Genomic DNA, 23061 nt, shown 5'->3' on the forward strand with positions numbered 1-23061 from the left:
CACACTTAACCCACCGATTTCAAATGTTTGCCCAACTGCTGCAGGACAGTATTATTTGCTCTTGTTCTCACCTCCCTTCTTCACACACTGCGAAAGCTGATGTGAAGAGACTTCTCTCAAAAACCCGAAATACCTCCCTGTAAAGCTCACCCGGTGTGTTGTCAAATTTCAAAAATACGAATTTAAAAATACAGAGACTTATCCATATTTATTCAAGGTCTCACAGAGATGGTAAATACTATTAGACAGGGGTTTTAAGATAAGTAATATCATCGGCTGCCTTATCTTCACTACTTTAAAAAAAGCAGCCCAACACTGGTAGAAGCATTCAAACTGCAGATGATATTCTTACGACTCCACAGTTTCTTTTTATTTCACCCATACTTGCTTTTTTCACCGGCACTGGTGGTGCTTTTTCATGGCTGTATTTTCCCCAATATGTCCATTAAGAACAAGACTTTTGGTTTAGAGCACTGAAAGATTTGGTAGTGCAATACGCACCCACAAAGGAGACATGGGTTTGGATTGAAAGCAACCTCAGGGACCTCGGTCAGCGGAGCACAGACATATTAGAAGCACACATTTATTGAAATGGGAGACTCCTCGTGCAGAGTGCTACTGTCGAATTCTTGAGTGTTTTTCTTTCAGAGGCAGTATACTGTCTCTGAATTCAACAAGAAATCAAATTAGGACTCCTGGGTTCCATTTCTGGCCTGCCACTTACCCATGATAAGATATTGGGCAAATCATTTAACATAAATAAGCTTCAGTTTACAGAGCTGAAATACTGCACATGGGTGTAGTAAGACTGATGAAAAGTACTGTAACGGTATTATTAAAGTGCTTTCTCCCAGATTTTTAAAAATCCTTATCAAAGGTTCTCTTAAGCCTCCTTGCTGAATTTTAAAGCCTACTCACTTTCTTAAGAATCTCCTTTTCAAAGGACAAAATTTTTCTAATGTCTAAAGATTTCCTTGCAGACATTTGTACAAGATTTTAGAATAAGGCTACATATGGTGCCAGTAGATTAAAACAATTTAAGAAATGATTGCCTTCGAGTCCCAACAGAGAGTGGCACAATATGCTAGGATCTCTTTACATGTCTTTATCTGACTTTAGCTTATAGTTTTGGGTACATGTGAGAAAGGGCTGCTGTCTCCTTCTCCATCATCTCAGTCCTGCCCCAGAAGCCACGCGTTTCACTGGGTTTGGTCTGTGCTTGGGCTCTGTCAAGCAACTATTGGTTTGCGTAACTTTCTCAAACGAATGAAATTACCTTAAATTCAGTCTTTTAATGCACAAATTAATGTTCACCAAAACCCTGAGGATCAGATGCAGCAGATTAGAAGTACTAAGGGGAGTCAGGCTACATCAATTAATATTTAAGAGAGACCAATAATTTCATATACAGCCAAATTTAGCAATAGGGTAAGGTACCCATGCTGAGACTAACAGATATATCCACTCAGTGCTAATCTTTACTCACTGTATCTGTGAAACTAAAAAGAGCTCATAAAATGTAAATGCAAACCATTTAGGAGCTAATAAGAAGTCTCATCATTATAATTATGTACCAAGTAAGAGAAGTCCATCTTCTCATAACCCACAAAGCTGCACGGTGCTCCCATTTTACACACAGAAACAGAAAAGTGAAGACTAATATTTCTCACACAACTCCCTAATTTCGATTATTCGGCTTGAGGCACCACGCACAGAAGAATCTCAGATAACTTTTAAACTGCTTACAGTCTTCCTTTATAGTCTATAAACAGAAGTGAGCCCTTATCTGAGGGTCTATTTCAGATGCTTCTCCTTGTAACAGGCTGAATCACACCTCTAAGTGCCTAATATTCTCCAACTGACTGCAAAGGGAGTCCAAATGAGGATGGAGGTACCTGCACCATATGCAACTAAATGCCAGGAAGAAGATCTTTTGACCCTGGTTTTCAGAAGCTCTGAGCATTTCTGGCACCTAATGAAATGCATAAAAGCTACAAGTGCTTAGCCCTTACTTGAACCAAAGATGCATAAAAAGGAGCTTCCCAGAATTAAAGCACAATAATTGGGAGATCACATTGTGAATTCATTAACAGTTTGTTAATTCAAAACATTAACATGATAAGCACAGGGTAGCAGCCTTACTGCTCCTGCAGTCTTTTTTTTTTTTTTGTTTCCCTCCAAGATGATGTAATCTCTCCAGCTACAAATAATACGATGTTCAGACTGGCCATGAGGAAAGGTAATATAGGATGCTCCACTAGATACACCATCACTTTAACCACAATCAGGCTTCTGGTGCTACTCTACTGGGAAAACTTGCCAATTAGCTCTTCTGTTGCAATAGCACACACTGTACCTGCTTTAGAGCAAAAGCATTCTTCAGCAAACGGGACTGTCACCAAAGGGGTTTCTACAGCTTTTGTGTAAGTTGTGCAGTTGTCCCTCTTGCTCTTTGCAAGTATTCTTTTTCCTCCTTTCCTCTTCAGTGAAAAAAGAAATCTGATCTTCACAGATGGAAAATTAAGTATTGCCAGGATGGTCAATATACCCAACAGCCATTCAAACTGGTCTAATAAATGAAAGCATTTAAATAGTTGCAACCAAAATAAGCGACAGAAGGTGGGAAAAGAAATGCATAATTATGCCAGCTACTAGGGTACTGTTTATGTTTTATCAATTGGAGCATCACAAAGTACACAGAACACAAACTACTACTAACATTTTTGCATGCCTAATACCTGCATACTAAATCACAGGTATTCGAAATTTCAAAAGAGTATAAATTAGCTTAGTTTCTCCAACTGATGTGTCAGCATTGTCAATTGGTCGTTCAAACCCCACTGCCAGGAAGATTGCTCAAAAAAATATAAAATGGCCAACCCCGATCATGATGCAACGTCATTGCTTTAAATTGACTCCATTCCCTACATGATGTCTCCATGGTTGCAGGTGGTGCATGTTAGAAATATCAGAGATGAGGTAAACAAGATTACATAAATTAACAGAATCATCCTTCTCTTTCACATGGTCACTCCGACCTCCAAGGGCCCAAATAGCAAAGAAAAGGCCACAAAGTAGTGGTGGAGGGAAGGTCTTCATGGCTGTCCTTTCTTTCCCCTTCACTAAGTGACTTTTCAGGGACTTTTCTGCATGTTAAGCATCTTTTTTGCATTGCTTAATATTGTTATTAATAATTCATATTTTTGTCTTTCTCTTCTCACTCTGACAACTTTTATTTTTAATCAATGGGCATGTGTCAAATTGCTTTGTTATTTATTTATAATGTAAGCTGACAAAAGAATGGGATATGTGGTATAAAGCTGTGAGTGTGTTTCTTTCCTACAGCTGATATCCTCAGTAATAACTATGTGTCTTATTCTAACCAGTAGGGTCCAAAAAACTAATTTTGCCACAAATAATGGAGGACATATTCAGTAGATTTGTACAACTGCATGCCTCTCCTCTGTCCTCATGTTCATGCACTGAAATAAAACTTGAAAATGTAGGTTTATTTGTATGCATGCGCATTGTCTTTGAGAAAGAATAGGAGTAGAGTGCACAACGGTGTTAATAACAATGTACCAAATACCGATGCACTTATTCAGGCAAATGTATTTCTCAGATCAATGTGCTCAGTCCCCTAATATATCAACAATTCTCACAAGCTGTTTACGGCAGAAACACGTACCACTCTCTTCTGCTAACAAAACCCAAACAGAATCATTAACTTGCCCAAGACTAGAGAGGAATTCAGTAGCACAATGCCTGCTTCAACCAGCAGCCCACCTTGCCTCATAATGCATGGGAAAAATGCATTATAAGGCACTTTGCCTCATAAAGCTGGGAAAACAATTAAATGTTTCCTCATTGAACACGTGACAAGTAAGCTGTTGATTACAACTGGCTTCCACATTACATACTTGGGATTTGACTTTTGCACCCCTTTCATGCACACAAATTTTACCTTGACTGCTACTTGAGAACTCATTTAGTTACACTCTGGATTTATTTTTGTCAAATAGTAAAAGCATCTCATAGTTCCAGCTGAATGAAATTCAATGTTGTGACTGTCTTGGTGTGTCCCAAAGCAGGAGGCAGCTCTGTCGGGGTTGTGGGAATGGTTTGGTGGGGCTTAGGATTGTATTCCACAGCAATGTTTGCCTGCTGGACAGGACATTGTCATACAGGATGTAGTCATTGTAAAATAAAATAAAGCACAAAGCTATGAAAAAAAAGGATTAGACACTTTTTTCTGGATAACAAGGATAGTGTGCCATGCAACTTCAGATTCAAAGGAGGCCGTAGACTGAGGTTGTTTACTTAGACTCCTTCTGCCTGAAAAGCTCCTACTTCCCATTTTCCTACAGTCACCACCACGTGTCGCATGCCCAGTGGGGATGTGTTTGAACTTTTTACTTCAAAGCCTAGCGAGAGGGTTGGCGCAATGAAGTATCACCCGTTTACATTCTGTGCCAAGCACAATGTAATATCAGCAGATACTAGGTCCAGCAGAGTTACCTGTTACAGCTCTGAAAGCCAAGTGACACAGGACGTCAAAAAATCTCATAGCAACCATGTGGGCTAGCCAGTGAATTTGAGAAGGTATGTCAAAGAAAGCAAGGTAGAGGATTGTGTTATTAGAGCGCTGCGTTGTTAGAGCTATGGTTTGGGGGACGGAAGAATTTACTTGGATTTTCAGAATAAACTGCCATAGTCTACACATACACATTTGCTTTTATTTTCAAGTTAGCTGGTGTTTCATTCTGTTTTAATTAATCCACCATGGAAGGGAGAATAAAAATTGAAGCATTTCCTTTGATGTTATCCTAGCCTTAATGCTTTCTTTCAATGCCTTCTTCACCACACACATCGCGCTGAGAATAAGCATGGCATTCAGAATGATGATTGTCCCTTCCGATTTACAATTCAGGGATACAAAGAACACAAATGTCTATTTCTTATGAGTAAAGACCAGTTGGTAGCCAGATCTCCTCCATCTTAAGCTTGCTTTTGATACAGTTATCAGAGAATCCAGACTCCCATATGGCCATAATGGAAGTGGAGAGTTCACGTATTTGTCATGAACATCACCAGTAAGTAATTTCCCCTCGTCTACAAAATAAGGAACCATTCAGATTTTGAGTGCCAGAGGAAACTGTGGCCATTTAATTTACTCCGACCAACAGAAATACAGTAAAACCAGGATAACTCTTAGGTGTCATAACTAACCCCACCGCATAATCAGGGATCAGGCACACATGGCATCTAGACAACTTGAGAGTTGGAGAGAATTGCAGTTGCCCAGGGAAAGGAACTGAGCAGTCCAAAACTTGTGATGCTGCTAGGGAACTAGTCTGTAACTTCTGATGTCAGAAGGCTGAAAGAGTGCTCTCCCTCCCTCCCTTTCTCTCTCAAATGAACCTCACGAAATTAGCTTGTTATTTCTATTTGTGTTACCAGTTAGGAATGGCATAGGCAAGTAGAAAAGCAGTCTTGTCTAGTATACTCAACTTTATGAATTTAAAAAGGCCAGAGGAAAACCCTCTGGATGCACAGATGAGCCGGGCTGCAAGCCAATTAAAAAACTAAGCAATTCTGAAATAAGGCGTGTGCTGGAAAGCACCACCTCTCCCTCAATAGGAAATAATGCCTATTTCTGTTCACTGTCTTCCCTTAGAACACAGAAGCAAAAGTAGGTATGAGTTACTCCGTTGTTGTTGGGATTTTTTTTGTTTGTTTGGGTTTTTTTCACATGAGCCTGGTTTTATTTAGCGGTGAGATTTTCACAATATGCGGTACTAGTCTATTTAATCTTAAGTGTACAGTAAACCCCACATTGACTCCAGGGACATAAAATAAAGTCATTGCTGACTCTTAAGAAGCTTACTGTAACCTTCACCCCCCCCCAAATCTAAAATAATCATTTAGTGTCAGTATGTATCTGATGCTTACGGGTGGTCCTGTCTTTTTTCACCATAAATTTTTCATTTCCTACCAGCTAAAGCTTCTCTTTTTTTCTTCTTTTATAATATGCTTGACTAACAGATAATATGCAATGCATACTGGTACATACATATCCATATAATTACAATCTGCCAGTAACATGATGTGAATGCAGTTCCAAATGTTGCTTGGTGTGTGTCAGTCTAAAATCTACTAGAGATTAAAAGAACGGGAGGCTTGCCTTAGTGGAGAAGTGAGACTACCTAGGATTACTGACTTCACGACTTGGGTCTTGGGATGAGAGAGTCAAAATACTTGGATCATCCGAGGTAACACACAGCCTGCAAGAACACGAATCAGCTTGAACTGTAAGAACATGTGCGTACTTCCAAGGAAGGACTATGGATCTTCTGATTTAAACAGCGAGGAAAAGGTCAGGGCATCTGTTTTTCCTTCCTCAATTGCCACTTTATTTGCTGTATGGCCTGCTTTATTTCTCTGTGTCTCAATTTCCAAATCCTTAAATAGGAAATGCTAGCTGTACACAACACCAGCGCCCCGAGATGGTGTGGTATATTTTGATCAAGTTCTTTTGCCATCGACGGAAGAGCCATGCTATCTGGGGATTAGGTATTGTTTACAAAAAAAATCGAGGCTTTCATGTAAAAAGTAATGGTACTACTGCTGATGCGAAACCAAGGGAAGCTTATCTTTTCACGTAGTCACTTTCCAAAGTATTTACTTTTACTTTACAAGCCTGCCTTATGCAGTATGTGCATTTTGAAATTAAGTACAGTAAGAGCTAAGTCTTCTGATTATATTTACAACATGAGCCAAATTTAATCCTGCCTTATACACTTTGACCTTCAAGAGATGCCAGTCAAGACAGAATTTATCTCAGTACCTTTCTCTGCCAAAGTTTTCCACAGTCTTGCCCATGTGTTTTACAGTAATACTTTCTTTTTCCCTGTTCATTAACTATTAAAATAAAATATTCACATGACAGATTTTTGCCTCAGTTTTCCCACAGCAATCATATTTCCTCACCCAAGAGGATGTCAGGAAGCTTCATTAATTGTTTCTGAAACATTTACAACTTTTCATGGAAAAGGTAAAGCATCTGTCTCCTAAAGGAGAAAAATAATTTCCAAATGGATGAAGTATCTCAGCTCTCCTCTGAAGCACACATGTATTTTTATTCTTCTCTCAGAGATGAAAGAATTCAACACACAGATGTTACAATCAGTTTGTCAAGTTCACAGGTATTATTCTAAAGACCAGAACTTGTATCTTTTCCCCTCCAGTTCCAGTCTTTAATCTCAAAGTGACGCTTCTTTGCTAAAATACCTCTGGACAGGGTGACAGACAAGAGGGTACCTGAATTAAGCAAGTCATCCCACAAGCAACAGCATCAGCGAGCCTCGGCTTCCTTTGGATTTGGGTTCTCTTCCGCGACGTCCCGGCCGTGATATCCCCAGCCTTCCCAGCTACGACTGCCCTCTCCCACTCCCACCACTTCGTCCTTGCCTGCTCTTTTGCTCTTCCCTCTGGCCAACGCTCAGAGCACCTCCAGCGCCCTCCTCCGCACCGCGTGGCCGGGCACCCAGAAGCGCTCAGGATGAAGAAGCACGGGTGCTAAACACTGGACCAGTCTGGGGGAGCTGACTGGCCCAGCTGGCAGGACAACCCTTGGGTCTCTGGAGTGCACGCTGCCGCCTCCCTTGCTGGTCAGGAGTAATTTCTGCCTCCTTTCTGGTTTTCAAAAAACCTATAGGAATTCAGTCTCTTTGCAGCCTCCACCCTTCTGCTGAGCTTGCTTAAAACCAGATGGTTTCAAGCTAACAAGAGACAAGGAGGGTGGTCTCCTAGAAATGAGGTGTCCTCCCCTATCAGTAACTTACCGGTGTGAACACCCCTGCCACCTTTACTTGTCTTTTTCTGGATTCGTGGACCGTTATCCAGAGTCATCGCAGGCCACAATGGTTAGCCAATGTGAAATACAAAGCCCACTTACAGTACAAAGTGTCAGCTGCTCACTTGAGCTAACCTTGCATGAGAGTTGCTTTCTTTTTTTTTTAAATTTTTTTTTTAGAGGTTTTTTAAAAGCTGAATTGGAAGAATAGAAATTTCAAAAAACCTGTAAGATTTCTAAACAAAAAAATTTAAGGTAAAAGCATCAGCAGTTGATGCAAATAGAGAAACGCACTACAGAAAGAAAAACAAAAAGAAAAAAAAAAGACCTTGAACTTCAAAACACATGACCAGGGATGGCCACCACTAATTTAAAGACCAGATTGTCCCTTTCCAGAGGGTGCATTTATTTTCTGTCTTTCTATGTATCAGGACTGTAGCAGTATTTTAACACTACTACATTAAACTACTAATACCAAAATGATAGGTTAGGAATGCGCTCCACAGGTAGGCACTGAAAAAGTTCTCTGCTGCAAACTGAAAAATGGGAATTGATGCTCAGAAGAGATTAGAGATATCTCAGGAGTAGGGAAAGAAAAAGCACGTCAGAAAGCTATGTCTTCACGATAAGAAGCCACGGGGAGTTTGGGGAGGATATTGAGCCGCTGTTTACTGAGAACCTGCATTAATGTACTAAGGCTCTGTAACGATCAACTCCAACGAACACAGCCAGACTGAGATCCTCTGAAGGAATGATTAGCACCGAGCTAGACTTGAAACCAAGGCAGCATCATACGAATACCGTTCTGCCTTCATGCATATACAGGCCCTAAAGTCCTGCCTCCCACATGCAAACCAGATGAGCCCCATGCAAAATAAAGACCTGTTGGGTTTCTCTTGTTGAGGCCGAGATCCCCTCATCTGATTCCAGCCCCGCAGCCCCCCACCGCAGCATCACGTGCGCGGGGCAGTGCTTCAGCATCAACCCCATCCTGCCATCCCTTGTGCCAGGCACGGCTTGACACCCATCGCCCGGGGCTGCGGAGGAGCCGCGGCCCCGTACCGCAACACAACGGCGCTGGCCAAATATCGCCGCCGCATTCGAAGTCCCGGCAGAATTAACACGGGCCATATCAGCCTAACGCCGCGGCTCCTCCGCCACGCTGGGGCTGCTCACGCGCGGACTCCTTGGCTATCCTGGCTCACGACCTAAATCACGTACGTTCTCCTAACCCCTCTGCAATGTGACCAAACAGTACACTTGGGGAGCCTTGGATTTATTTCAAAACAGATGAAGTCCTTTTCCAAAAGAGACAGCAACATAAAAGCCTTTGTAATGGAAACAGCGAGGCACGGGTTTCAGACTGATCAAGCTGAAGGAGTCTTCAAGGCAATCTTTTGTCACAAACGAGCAACATTTTCACTCCCCGCCCCGCAGCAGACCCCTGTGATATATTTTATTTCCTTTGCAACTGGCATCAACTCATTTTCCAAAGTCAAATACATCTACCTGCCTTGCTTCTCTCTCTTGGGACTCTTTGAAAGAGAAGGAAAACATCAAGACTAGACTGTGTTGTGGGATTAAACATGTCAGGAGAGAAACAACAGAGAATACAATTATAGGCATGATACATAATACAAAATAAATTGGGAAAAGGGTGAGAAAAAGAAAAAGCATAGACAAATCATCTGAGCTATAGCTGCAGAGAGCATAAATCCCCCTATAATTTGCCCAATCACAATCGCTTGGTTTAGGATTCTGCTGCACTCCGTTTCACCACTGTCTATCATTCACACACATAAAACCAATGCTGCTTTGAGCTGTACTGCTTGATCATAGAAAGCCTTCCTACCCCCAAACCTGTCCTCCTGGCAGCACATAAATCCCAGGTAAATCTGCCACGCAGTATCACCTCCTCACAGCACTCAGAGCTTGTGTGCCCAAGCACCTTTTATCCATCTCACTTCAAGCATCATTTTCTGAGGACTGACTCACACCACCATATCCTTTACTTCTAAGAGGACTGGGTAATTTGCCCCTTGTAGAAACATCCATTTTTGTCTGATTTCCACTCTTCATGGAATTTCATGAGGTCACATCAATTCTGCGTCACGGGAGAGTATGTGAACTGGTGTGAGGGGGAAAATCATCATGGAAAGAACAAATGCCTTCATAAAAGGACATGATCATTGCCTTACATCTATTTACATTTCAGATGTCATCACAGTTTTGGATGGCAGCTCTCATTCTGTCTCTGACATCTCCCTTGGTGGATGTGTTTGTGGCATTTCTCTGCATTTCCTGCATAATTTATACAATATTCTGAGGATAATTCTAAATGTATCCATTCTTTTGCTCCCCTTCAAAACTCCTTTCCTAGTATACTGAAACCTCCATCACTGACCACCTTTCACATCCAAGGCTAAAGCAGCTCTCCGGAACTTTTGTTCGTTTGAATTTTTTACTGCTTCACAGTGAAGGGATTGTATAGTAACCCGAGCGATGCTTTAAATATGCAGAAAAGAAGTAACACCTTTATAATGAAAAGGTGAACCTTCTAGTGAGAGAGGTCACATTCTAGTAGTAATGTGCGAAGAAATGCTAAAGCCTCATTACTACTCACAGCTATAGGGTGATCTTCTTCAGCTCAGTTGATAATTGTGTAGAACCGAAGGACCGGGACCACTGAGGCAATTTGTCTGAAAATAGGAACAGGAGAGCAATCTTTCCTCTAACGGTATCATATATTCACAGTTGGCTACAGTATTCTCCCCGCTTAATTCTCCATCAAGACCCCGTCTTTTAAACAAAAGCAGAAAAAAATCTCCCCATTACTTTCTTTTCTCCCAACTGCTCAAAAAGTTTTCCGTCCTATTCATCTTTTTCATTTTAACTTTTCAAAATGTTTTATAGCTCTTATGACTTGTTTTTCCTATTTTTATAAACTTTGTTCCAACCTGATGACTAATGGAAAAATGTTTTTACGGAAAAATTGAGAGTACGATGTACCAGATTCCATAACTCCTAGAAAAACTTTTGCATAAGATTATTGATCTATAATACCTTCTTATTCCTGTACTCATTGATTTTAAAATGTGATTATGGTTATTATGAATTAGTTTTCTAATAGGACTAAACACACTGTAATGCTTTTCTTGCAATCTAGAATTCAAAGACTTTAATATTTAATGCTTGGGCAGTAAGAGCCATGCTCATTATTTGCCCTTTTCTAATTTCTCTCTCCTAATTTGTCTAGCTAAAATTCTGATTAGCTATCCTCTTGGTTTCCTTTACCTTTGTTTTGCCCTGAAATAGAAGACCCTATTCTCCAGTACTGAAATTAGAAAGCTACAATTTTGGGTCTCTGTTTTTTCTACCACCAGCAATGCAAGAAAGTAATTTTGTTGCCTTGTATAAATTACTTGCTTCTGCAAGGATAGCTCTTCTGATCTAGAGAAAGGTTACACCACTTCATAGACCTCTTGCATCCCAAGACCAAATGTCCTTAAGAGCACCTACGACACTGAAGTGCTCCCAGCCCTGCACTACGGCCCTGATTCAGCAAGCACATGCCAGGGATTTCAGTCAGACAGCTCAAGCTTAAGATCACAAAATTAGGGCTTAATGACTTTATTAGTAATGAAGCATTTCCATTCTCCAACCATTTTCATTCTGAACTGGGATTTATGATAGTGTGAACAAAACCCTGAATAAATTGCATCTGAAGTTATCAATAGCTCACAGAAGCTAAGCTCTATCAAAACGCAAAGAACTGAAAAAGCGCAGACATAGCTCCTTAACCACTGGACGGCTGCCTACATACTTTGACGACCCCATATTAAACCAGTAAGATAGGACAGACGCGACTAGAACGAGGTAAGGGTAATGGTATGATTTTTCTTTCTTTGTTTATGACCTATATGTGTTGTTTTGCTTGAGGTATTGAACAACTTACTCTACGCGCTTCAGAAACATGTTTGGAGAAGCCTCAGTATCTAGAGTTTCAACAGTAGTACACTTTTCCTTCCTTAGCTTTTCCCATACAGGGTTCACAATGATCTGTAGAAGGATACAGCAGCTACTCCTCCACTACTGTCCTGCTTTTGTGTGGGAGACAGATGTAAAAAGAGTTGTGCAAATTACTCAGCTAGTCAATGGCCGTAAACGGAATTCAGTGCAGGTCCCTACCTTCCAGCACTTTGCTTTAGCCAGGAGGTTTGCCTTGTTCTTACCAAAGGATGGCTACTTTCAGCATACAAACGCTGTCCCTGCATCACCTACCATAAATACAATTTAAAAATACATGTATTTGGACTCTTGAAGTCCATCTTTTCGCTGTTTCTCCTCTTTTTTTTTCTGGTTTGTCTGGAAAACAGGATTTCTTTGCATTGCAGAATCTGAATAGGGAGCTGCACCTGTTAGCTCTGCAATACCTCAGGGCTCTCTAGTCAACCATCTGCTTTTCAAAATCTATTTGTTATCTTTTGGGCAACCAAGAAGGCATAAAGTATCTTTTATCACCTTAATGCTGAAAGTGATCATTTACACTAGAAAAATATACCAGGCCAGGCAAATTTTTTACTAAGGAAGAAAATTCCTGGTGGAAGGCAGAGAGGGGCAAGAAGAGGAGGCAAATGAAGGGAGAAGGGGGGTGAAGCGAGAGGAAAGGAATAGGAATAAAACTCACTTGCTCCCAGCAAAAGTCAACTCGATATGCTCTACTTGGACCTGGGGACTTCGTATTGCATATTTCTATAGCATGCCTCTATATATCTGCAGAAATAAAAAGATAAAATTTGATAATCTAAACTGAAAAAAAGCTTTTCCCAGACATTTTAATGGGTCTTCTGGTCTTGAATTAATGCCTGACACACGCATCTTTCAAAAGAATGAAGTATCGTAGTGCCACCCGAGGAACAGTCCTGGGCTTTGCCTGTTTTTTCCACTAAGAGTAGACCAATGACTGATTCATACTTCCATTATATCACAATTGTGCTTTTGTTTGGCACCCTCTCATCTCTTGCAAGTCACTTGCAGATGGTCTAGGAGCCACAGAACAAGCTGTACTTCCCTTCCATGTCAGCCATCCCCCCCCACCTTATGGAATCCTTCCAGTTTGCTGTACACAAGGTACAAGGATCCTTCTCCACAGATCTCTGTTTAGACTTTAAAAAAACCCTTTCCATAGGATTCTGTAGTCAGCCTTTCCCATTACCAGAAATAAAGAAACAATTTGCACTGCTTCCATCTCTCAATGCACGGTAAGTTCACGGAACCCAACTCAGGAACGGGAAACCGAGGGATTTGGTGGGGTTGTTCAGTGCCTCACACAGACGGGGGGTCCAAAGGAAATACTTTTGAGAAAACTATAATGCGGTTACATAAGTTGGTGTTATGCCGTCACTTTGGATTTTGCAGTCAACCCTGATCACCCTGTCTCAAATAGGATAGAGAAGAAACAAAAAGGGTTCAGAGAGTAAAAAGACTCATTAAAGCCCTTAAGAGCTTTCCATATGTGAAAAGTTTAGAAAGCTTCAAACTGACAGATAAAATGAAAAAGACTGAACGTAGTGGAAGTGATATAAACGTAACTGCACAGAGAAAATAAAATAAATCTGACCTCCCAAGAAAAGAGGGGACAGTCATTAAAACTAAAAGGCAGAACATTAAAACCAATAAAAGGATTATTATTTTTCATCCACATACTATATAATTAACTTGCAGTACTCTGTACCCAAGACATCAGAGGGGCCAAGATTTTTATGAGTTTAAAAAGGACTAATTATGGCCATAATAATAATAACAATAATAGAAACCATTATAATAATGATAAATATATTATAATTATAGAAATAATTAGCATAGTACTGAATAAACAGAATATCCACAATTATGGTACAATAAAGTATGAGGACTGAAAACTGCCTGTGTCTAAAGACACAAGTGAACTTCAATTTGATACCTATTAAGGAGAAATTGCCCCTGTGGGAAAGGTTAAATCACTGTTACTCTTTACGGGAAACTTAGCATTTTTTCTGAAGGACCTAATACCGGGTTCTGTGATGCTTACTATGTAGCTTTCTAGAGGGATGTCTGCAATTTATATATGCCCATCAATCAAGTGTTCAGCTTGGATACCCCACCTGACCGGTGTCTGTACACCCAAAATCAAATCCCTGTAAAATCAAAGGAACGTTTCTGGTCTTCAGGGGTAGCTGCTATTTACTTGTGAAAAGTGAGACTGTTTTGGCCATTCCTTCTAATGTACATGATGAAATTGGGAGCACAAATGGAGAACAACATTTGGTAGGTTTGATAAAAAATGGTAATGGTACCGCTTTGTTATTTGATGATTAAGATGTGAATAAGAGTCATATTTTAAGGCAGAATATTCTTAACCACCTATACTCCTCCCTGCCCTAACAGACTTACTATTAGAAAATGAAGTTCGCATGTGGAATAAACAAAAATAAAATTCTCTGTAGATTTGAGCCAGCTCACGGACATCCAAAGGAGCCTCCTTTCTTATGGATTCCTGTCTGCCTTTGGTCTCTGATGTGTAATTTTGGGTATAATTGTGAGGCAGCCTCTCCCTTAGTGGGGTCATTAAAAGAGCTTTCTTTTCCCCTTTAAACAGGTGCCTACTTCCCCAAAACATGTGGAAGCTTAGGTATCTTGGAGATTTTCACCCATCAAACTCAGCTGCAAGTAGTCAAATTCAAAAGGAAAAGGAACAGGAGACAGGTATAGGCAAACTGTATACAGGAGCAAACAGAGGGGGCTCCCAGACATCTCGTTTCCCTGGGGAGCCACACCAAGGGAAGCCCTAGGGAGGCAGGCAGTCCCGAAAAATTGCTTAGAAAAAGTTCCTTCCCTGCAGCACCTCACAAGCATTCCTCCAGTGAATTAGGCTGCCTAGCAATGCAAGCACCTAGAGGCAATATGCTCCTGCCCCATGTTAAGCTCATGTGTAGCTTTTTAATTAGAGGCACCTCTGTAAAAGCCAGAACCCGTTTAAACTAAATAAAACTGGGGCGTATACTTTCTCCCACAAGCTTGTTCTGTTTTCTTGTACATCGATACATCTGTGCTGATAGAAAAGCATACACCACAGCCTAGAAGACTATGTCAGCTTCCCCAACTTTTAGACGAAATATAGCTGTGAAACCAAAACATCGGTCCTCCCAGAAAGAGAAAAAAGTAGCAGTCCTGTAAATGATGGACAATCTAAAGCTTCAGAAGAAATATATGCAGTAATACACACATTCTTACCTGCACAAGTCTGTACCATCAGCCTTTGAGAGGTTTTTTTACATCTACTCTGTAACGATGCATTTTTTTGAAAATGGTTCTAGTGCTCAGGAATGCCAAGAATTTAGGAAGAGAGCCACAGCTTAAGAGAGCAATTATTTGCCAGTAAATACTCAATTTGCTTGTCCTGTGATTTTTCTTCTCCTAACTTGCCCTCTCCATAATCCGTCTCTTGCTGCGTCATGAGCACAAGAAGTCTTTTCTTCATAACATAACACTTCAGTTTGCTATTTTGTTAGCATTAATTAAGAATTCCCTCTACTGGTCATTTTCTATACTCTTACAAATTGCACCTTGAGCCCCGGACATTAGAAGGCAGTGAGTCAGTGTGTGGGATTCAGCCACCGTTTATAAACACCTTCAACCACATTCACCCAGTTTACAATATTCAGGACATCTCAGCTGAATTACTGCTTTGTGTCCAGTTTGTATTCAGATGGGGGCCATATGTTCCTTCATGTATTAGAGCAGAGCTCATTAGCACTGCTGCAGTCACGCCACAGCAAACATTTTTTTTTTTTTTCTATCTTGCCTCCATTTTAACCTGATTAAAAACATTTTCTCCAGGGTAGATTTCTGGAAGAGAACTGCTCAAATCAAAAGTACTGTTCAAATGGATATGTGTAAATTTAAAATAACTTTTAAAATTAGTAGCTGCTTTTGCTACAGAAGAACTCAGTTGTTACTTAGGATTAAACTACTTAGTAAAAGCACCTTCTAAAGACATGGAAAAGCCTTCACAAAAAACTCTGTTGCAGTAACCGCAAGGGCTAAATATTCAGTGAGCACACAGTCCTAGAAAAACTCGGTATCTGAGCTCTCTCGTAAGGATTTAGGCACATAACCTATTTTTAAAGAGGGTACGTATGTATGCATCTGTACAGGCAGCATCATACAACTAGATTAACACCTTGCAATAATGGGGAGAGTGGGTGTAGTTAGAAATCTGGATGTGCAAATTGTATTTCCTAAGAAATTTTGTGTAGGCAAGTTCCATTCTGCTCAATCAAGAGTAGGCAGAGAAATACTGTATTTGGCAAAAATTAATAAAATACAGAAGGAGTGACTTGAATCACCCACAGTAATTGCTAAATGAAAATCTAGGTTCTGAAATACAAAACAGGAACCCCCTTATAGGGAGCAGAAGAAAAAAATTCCCCACCTGGGATTGAATAGTATGATAAAGAATCCATTTAAATGCATTTTAGGATAGAAATGCATCATCTGTCAGAAGCAGTTTGGGTCTGGCTACTTCTCATATGAGTAAAAACAACTTGTGGGCCCAAAACTAAAAATTAACATCACACCCTGGATGCTTTACTGCATTTAGAAGGACTGTGTGCATTTCATATGATGCAGTGATATTGTAGAAAACCATGGAATTTCCACAAATTCAAACCACAGGATGATAAAATATAATAATAATTCCTCACCTGAAAATACGGATTCTAAAATACCACGTTCTGAGCACAAACAGCATCAGAGGCATCAAACATCCCTAATAAAATGCATTTGTTATGTATATATGTATATCAGCTGCTAGAAAGCAGACAAGTTAGAAACATGCTTAAACAACCTGGTCATTTGGGGGATTCTTGTACACATATATCTTACAGTACCATATGCCCAAACTGATGGTTAGTTCATGTTAGAAATTATTTAACTTTCTTCCCTAAAACTGATTTTTCTCTGAAAGCTCTAAACCCAGGGCACAAAACCCACACCTGATGGCTAACAGACCTAGCTATACAAGTGCCTTGTGCCTTCCACACAGGAGAATTTCCAAGTGCCTGGGCAGGGACTGTCCTGTACCCTTTGACGTAAACAACAGAGTTATCCTGGGTTTCAAGAAGACAGCGATGGACCTGCTCTCCAATGGCCGTTTGCGAGGGAAAGCCTTTGGAAATATACTGAACTTTGGTTAAACAGAGTTACCTGCCAATTCTATGTAAGATAAACTAATTGTTTTCCCTTCGGCTTTGACTTAAAAGCATTTCAGAATTAAATCTGACTATTGTCTAGTGTATGTTATGTATAGTTTAAGAAGAGGGAAGAGTAGATCAGTCCTAGGAGGTGCTTTCAGGTCAAATTTTCAATATTTAGATGACAATCTGAAAATGAAATTGTAAATCAACTTTGAACAAAATTAAAAACATTAAAGAAAATGACAGTGGCACGTATAATTCTGTTGTTAAGGCTTAGAAGTGAAAAATAAACAGTATGAACAAAAATAAATTTGATTTTTAGAAACAAGCAGTTTGTTGTAATATTCTGTAATAAATAATTCTTTCTGAAAAAATGGATAAGGGCTTCCTAATTTTTGTTGTCTTAAATTACGTACTTTCACATTAATATACTAATTTGTTTTTGCACAGCAGAGCTTTTGAAAGAAAAACTGACATACTTAATAGGGACAACTGGGTTAAATGGGAATTTACTGGATAAAGTCAGAATATAACAAATTCTTACTTATCCAGTGTAATTAATGTAAAATTATACTCTTCTCAACAGGGACTGCATGGTAGAAGGGATATCTGGTTTGCTTAGGAGGTGCCCCCATTAACTGGATTTTTTTTTTCTTTTTTTCCAAATGCTCTAAGCAATCAGCTAGTAGAGCCAGACACTGTCCTCAGGTAACCTCACGCAGCTGCCTTCAGTGCAAAACGCTGTCACTTCTCAGGCTTCATACGCCGTGATCCGCTTCCTTCCTTCACATTCGTCCCCCGAGGGACGACAGCCAAGCGCCGCAGCGGTCCCTCTTCTCCGAGCGGCCCGGGGAGCCAGCGCTCATGTGGCATCATGTTTGAGCAGCAGGGCTGAACTGTCTTCCCCCGCGCGTTTTTGGTAGGAATCCCTTCCAAATCCAATTGACAGGAAAACGGCGATGCGGTCGCTCTAACTTTTTAACCTCACGTTTGCTTTCGCTTTCAAAGGTGTTTTTATTTTCCGAAGCTGGACAGGCATTCTGCGGCGATTCGTCTAGCAAGAAAAATCCCTCTCAAAATAACTCAGTGCTTTTTTTTCTCTGTCACAAAGGCTCCCGGTACTAACATCTCCATCCCATCTCCCCACTGAATTAACTCTCAGCGTTACCTATGTAACGTGTACCACTGCTACACACTAGCTACAGCTGAGCATCTTCAGCTACTTGCAAATGAAGAAAGTAGAATTCCAAACAATAAACTTGAAGAAAATATTAATTTTGAGGAAAAGAGAAAAAAAAGGATCCAGCAAATTAAGCCCACGTTTAAGTACACTAACCAGGTAAACTGGTCCGGAACAGTTAAAATTCAGCTGATCAGTGTTATGTCTTTACCCAGGTAAATTCCTACAGAAATCAACACAGCTTCTGGTCAGTAACACCTGAGCTACTTCTACTAAAATCAACGCTGCTAACGCAAATTTATAAAGGCATGACCATGTCCCAAACCTGACCCAAGGCAGCCGTACCTTAAGGAAGACCGACTAGGTGATTAGTAAAAAACAGCTTGCTATGGAAAGCTGTCTCCTGGCAGGCACCAAGGTCCGCTGCAGCCCAGCACTTCTCCAGACAGGGCTCCTGGAGGAGATAAACGCTATTGCTATTTCCCATTAGCAGCATTAGGAAGCTACGGAGGTATGGAGTGACACGTCTCTCAGTCCGAGCGAGGCATGTGAACTTATTTTTTATTTTGCTCCCTACGCCAAAGTGGTGGTTTGTTTGTTTTTTTTTCACTACGCAAATCTTATAATCCATTTTCTGTGCACATTCAACAATAGATTGTTCCACAATGTGACAATATGATATAACTTAGGTCAGGCGCGGAGGCGTAGTTTGCACAGGCTGTTACTAAGTGACACAGGAATTTAGGGCATCAGTGAAGAGGTTGCATTTGTTAATTGTTCACTTCCAAACAGTGGTGGCTACGAGGGAGTTGCGTTTGCTTGGCTGTTTTTTTGATGGGGTTTCCTGTCTACCTCTGCTGAAAGCTCCTGGAGAAGAGCTGGTCAGGTATTTTGGTGGAAAAATCATTCAGAAGAGACTTAACAATAGTCCAGGTGCTAAGCAGACATCACTGGTGTACAGTTCCAGCCTCTGATATTTCTCAAGCTTGGGGTTTTTTTTGTTTTGTTTTATGTGTTTCCACTCAGAGTTCATGCAGTGCACTTATTTCCAGCTCACATTTAAAAACCCACCAGGACAAAACTGTAATACTTTATCCTATCAGACTAATAACGCACCCCTTATGTGCCATTTAAATCAGAATTGCTTTCCCCCAGTGAATGGTGGATAAAATCGTTCTAGACTGCAGCAGATGGAACGGGAAACTTTGTCTTCCCGTTTGTATCTGGGGCACATATGATCAGCCTATGTGAGTAAGACTTCAGCAAAACATTTCGAAAAGAAGCGCATCAGGAACACTAGCATTTGCAGATAATAAATCACAGAAGAATCGCTACGTTGCAGCATTAAACCAACCGCTTTGGCCGCGTGAAGGGGATCAAAACCTCCAAAGTAAGGAGCCAGGCTGGGCAAGTTCACTCACTGCATCCTGCAAGGGCGAGAGGAGCACACGGGAGTCTCCTCCATCTCAACAGCCCTACTCCACAGGGAGGGAGACGCGGAGGTTTCCCAAAACAAGGAGGGCTCGGGAAGGAGCGGAGCAGCCCGCGGTCATCGCCTCGAAGCGTGGGAGATTTCCCGGTGCATCTCCAGGACCGCACGCCGGGAGAAAAACATGCGGCGGCTCATGGTGTGGGCTGGGAACCCGACCCACGCACGTGTTTTTCCGGGGCTCGCTATCGGTTTCAGAGAGCAGGTTTATCTTCAAAGGACCTCTGCAGCAGGGAAATAGCATCCCCTTCCTTTTAAAGCCGGGGAATGTAGGCACAGATATATTACTGACTTTTCCAAGGTTACCGAGCCAGAGAGGAGAAGAGAAGCCAGATCTCTCTTGGTCTGCTGATCAGAGCCTTAAAAACACCCAAGCAATCCTCCCACCGGCTTCAAGGCCAAAGTCTGAGGTTTAGTATTTTCACAGAGGGCACAATCTGGGCAGAAACGAGGATGTGCAAGACAGAAAAAACCCCTCTTGTTTGATCTTCACAGGAAACCTTAGCCCCGAAGTAACCTTGAGGTAACAAGAATAATGAAAAACATGATTTTTACTTGCAAGTTTAACACACGAGGTTTGAAGGTCATTAAAGTGTTTCTGTCTCTGAAGTGAGAACTGGTGTTTTTACACTATACTTTCAGCACAGTGATTTTCAATTATCTCTAAAAATGGATACAAGCAGTTTGTTTACCAGGTTAGGAATTAAAAAAAAACAAACCAAAACAACCTAGATTTAAAGCTCTCCTTGGCTTAATTACTCTTAAGATTTTATTTACTTAATCAAAGGAAAGGAAAAAAAAAATCAGCTTGACTTTTTTGACAGCAAAGTCAAACCAACCGGAAAATTCACCTCCTACAACAAATGTTGAAAGGGAAAATTCCTGATAGCAACATGTTAGTGAAATGCTTTCAGCTGCAGACACAACTGTATTGTAATGAAACTTTACATTCTCTTTGACCCGCTACCTCTCTTTCCCTCCAAAAGACAGGGAAAACTGTTGGATTTGAGTATTGTTTTTGATCAACTCCCTTCCCATAGGAAGGGGCACTGCATGGGATACAGACATATAAAATCACAGGATGCCTGTGAATTTACTTTACTTTGCACACTACCTGCACACATAAAAACATGAAATTTGTTAAGGTTAGAGAGTATGACTGTTTCTTCAACATTATTTTTTTCCTTCCTTAATGTGTGTTTTAAAGTCAGATAAGTAGTCTTAAATTTATTTCAGAAATAGGGATTACTAGAGATCACTAATAGTTTTTTTCCAATTGCACAAGAAGTCAGCAGCCATGCTGGGAATGGAGTGGAGCTGCAAGATCCTCATTCCGCGTTTCCCTGGCTCTTTGCTGGGGCCCCAGTGATCTTCTGTAGGCACTGGGAAACATGGGAAACAGTGATTTTTATATCTAGAGATCAAAGGGGTGGAATCTGTTCTTTGAGGACATGAAGTCCTAATACAAGCTAAAACTAAATGCTCTTAAGTTGTTCACTGTAGGGAACTTGGAAAAGAGACTTTGTTTTGCACCATTTATAGTCCTCTGCAATCAAAAGATTTTAGAGAATGCAGAAAGACATATACGTAAGTTTAGGTTTGAGAGAACTGTTCCAGGCTTCATCCTAAGATGATATTATTTAGAAAAATAATAAAATGGACATAGATGATCTTTCATAACAAGCTTCCAGTTTTATTTGGTTCTATTTAATCACGTATTTTGCTGTGGCCAACTGCATTCTCTCTGGTCTCTTAGACAGTGGGTTTCATGCATTCTTGCATATATTTGAACTTTTGATCATTTTCCAAAAATTCACTGCTAGTATCCTAGGCAGCCATCACTGGGTAGTGATATGGGTCATTCTAGTTCAGAATAAAAAGGAGATGAGTGTGACTGATCCTTTTTCTCAAGGCCAAATCTCATAACAAATCATCTGGAGAACTGCCAATGACTTCAATAAGACCAGAAATTGTCCCTACTGTTATCTAAAAAACTTCATCTGCCTTATGAGAAAATCAGGGTGCAAATTCTCTAGCCAGACTAGATTCATTCTCCTACAGCCTAGGAAAAGGAGAATCAGACAAAAGAGCAAAGGAAAGGACAGCAGTCTTTACTGATGCCTGTATGTTATTGCTCATTGAATTCCAAAATAGATAGGGGGAAAGCAGGGAAATGTGAGCAGTGTTGCATCAGTTCTTTCTCAGCAAAAGTGGAAATACTACTTTTTTTTTTTTTAAAGTAAAATTTAGAACAGGTTTTATTATATAAGCAATGTATATAATACATATATATAATTAAATAAACATTTAATACAGGGCTGTTCTTGTCTTAATCCTTTAGACTTTGCTCCCAGCAAAGAGTGAATGGAAGAAAATAAAGCTGGAATATAAACTACTTATAAAGTTCTTTTTTGTCAGAAAATGAAAGGACAAGGGAAAAAACCCCATGCTTTTGTTCCCTTTTTTGAATTTCATGCTTTGGAAAAATGTCAGTATGTCTACACGAGTATGCATGTGCATGTATGTACATCGGATTTACTGGAATGGCATGGAAGAAAATGAGTTGATCACAAAAGAAGCCAGGAATCTGGGGCTCAAATTCTCTGACTTGAATAGTGTTGCAAGGACTTGGAATGTGACAGATACTGGCATATTGTGTCTTGCTGTGAATGAGAGCTCGACTCTGAAGCTTTACAGCGTCTCTGTTCCTAAACAGCAGAACGCCCTGCTCACGAGGCACATCTGAAGACTTGGGATGTGACTGGCTATTCCTGACCTCTCCCTTTCCAGTGCGCAGTGCTTGTCCCGTTGAATGTCTGGCCTGTTACTGACCTTTAATTTCATAATAAGCTCATGTTGACAAATCACTTTGAAATGAGATCAACACAGATACGTAACTTGTGCTATGATACAGACAGAAAGGAGTTTCCAAAAGCTGGTGAGCACAGCAGATAAGCAGTAGAAGCATACATAAGGGGAGCTACATGTTCAACTGTTTGTGTGTTGGCTATCATCTTCAAGTACTGCATCATATTACTAAAGCATCTTTTTTTTTTCTTTTCTAAAAGCCTATAAAACATTTTGTTTGTTTTGCTTTTTTGGGGAGTGGGGTTGTTTTGTTTTGTTTTTTAACTAGTCCTATACTTTCACTCAGTTCTACTAGGCAGCTACCGCCAAGGCGAAAGACAAAGCCAGATGGAAGGTAGAAAGAGTTTGAGAGGAGTACCCAGAATTAAAGAATTTCAGTCTTCAGCTTCAGACTCCACAAGCAGCCCTTTTAGCAAAGTTACTTTCTCTTATT

The 23061-nt window shown here is 40.5% G+C and overlaps 1 protein-coding gene across 6 annotated transcripts in view; it reads right to left on the reverse strand.

Annotated features, from left to right (window-relative positions):
- Positions 1-23061, reverse strand: part of ZBTB20 (zinc finger and BTB domain containing 20) — a 512829-nt gene that overhangs the window by 299781 nt on the left and 189987 nt on the right. The window contains exon 1 of one of the 6 annotated variants that reach the window (XM_075034365.1): positions 12543-12552. The exons of the other annotated variants lie outside the window; for them this stretch is intronic. The gene's annotated coding sequence lies outside the window, so the exon portion shown is untranslated. Of the gene's footprint in view, positions 1-12542; positions 12553-23061 lie in introns of those variants that run through there. 6 annotated transcript variants of the gene reach the window in all.

This window comes from Buteo buteo, chromosome 8, assembly GCF_964188355.1.
Source record: "Buteo buteo chromosome 8, bButBut1.hap1.1, whole genome shotgun sequence".
Lineage (NCBI taxonomy): Eukaryota > Metazoa > Chordata > Aves > Accipitriformes > Accipitridae > Buteo > Buteo buteo.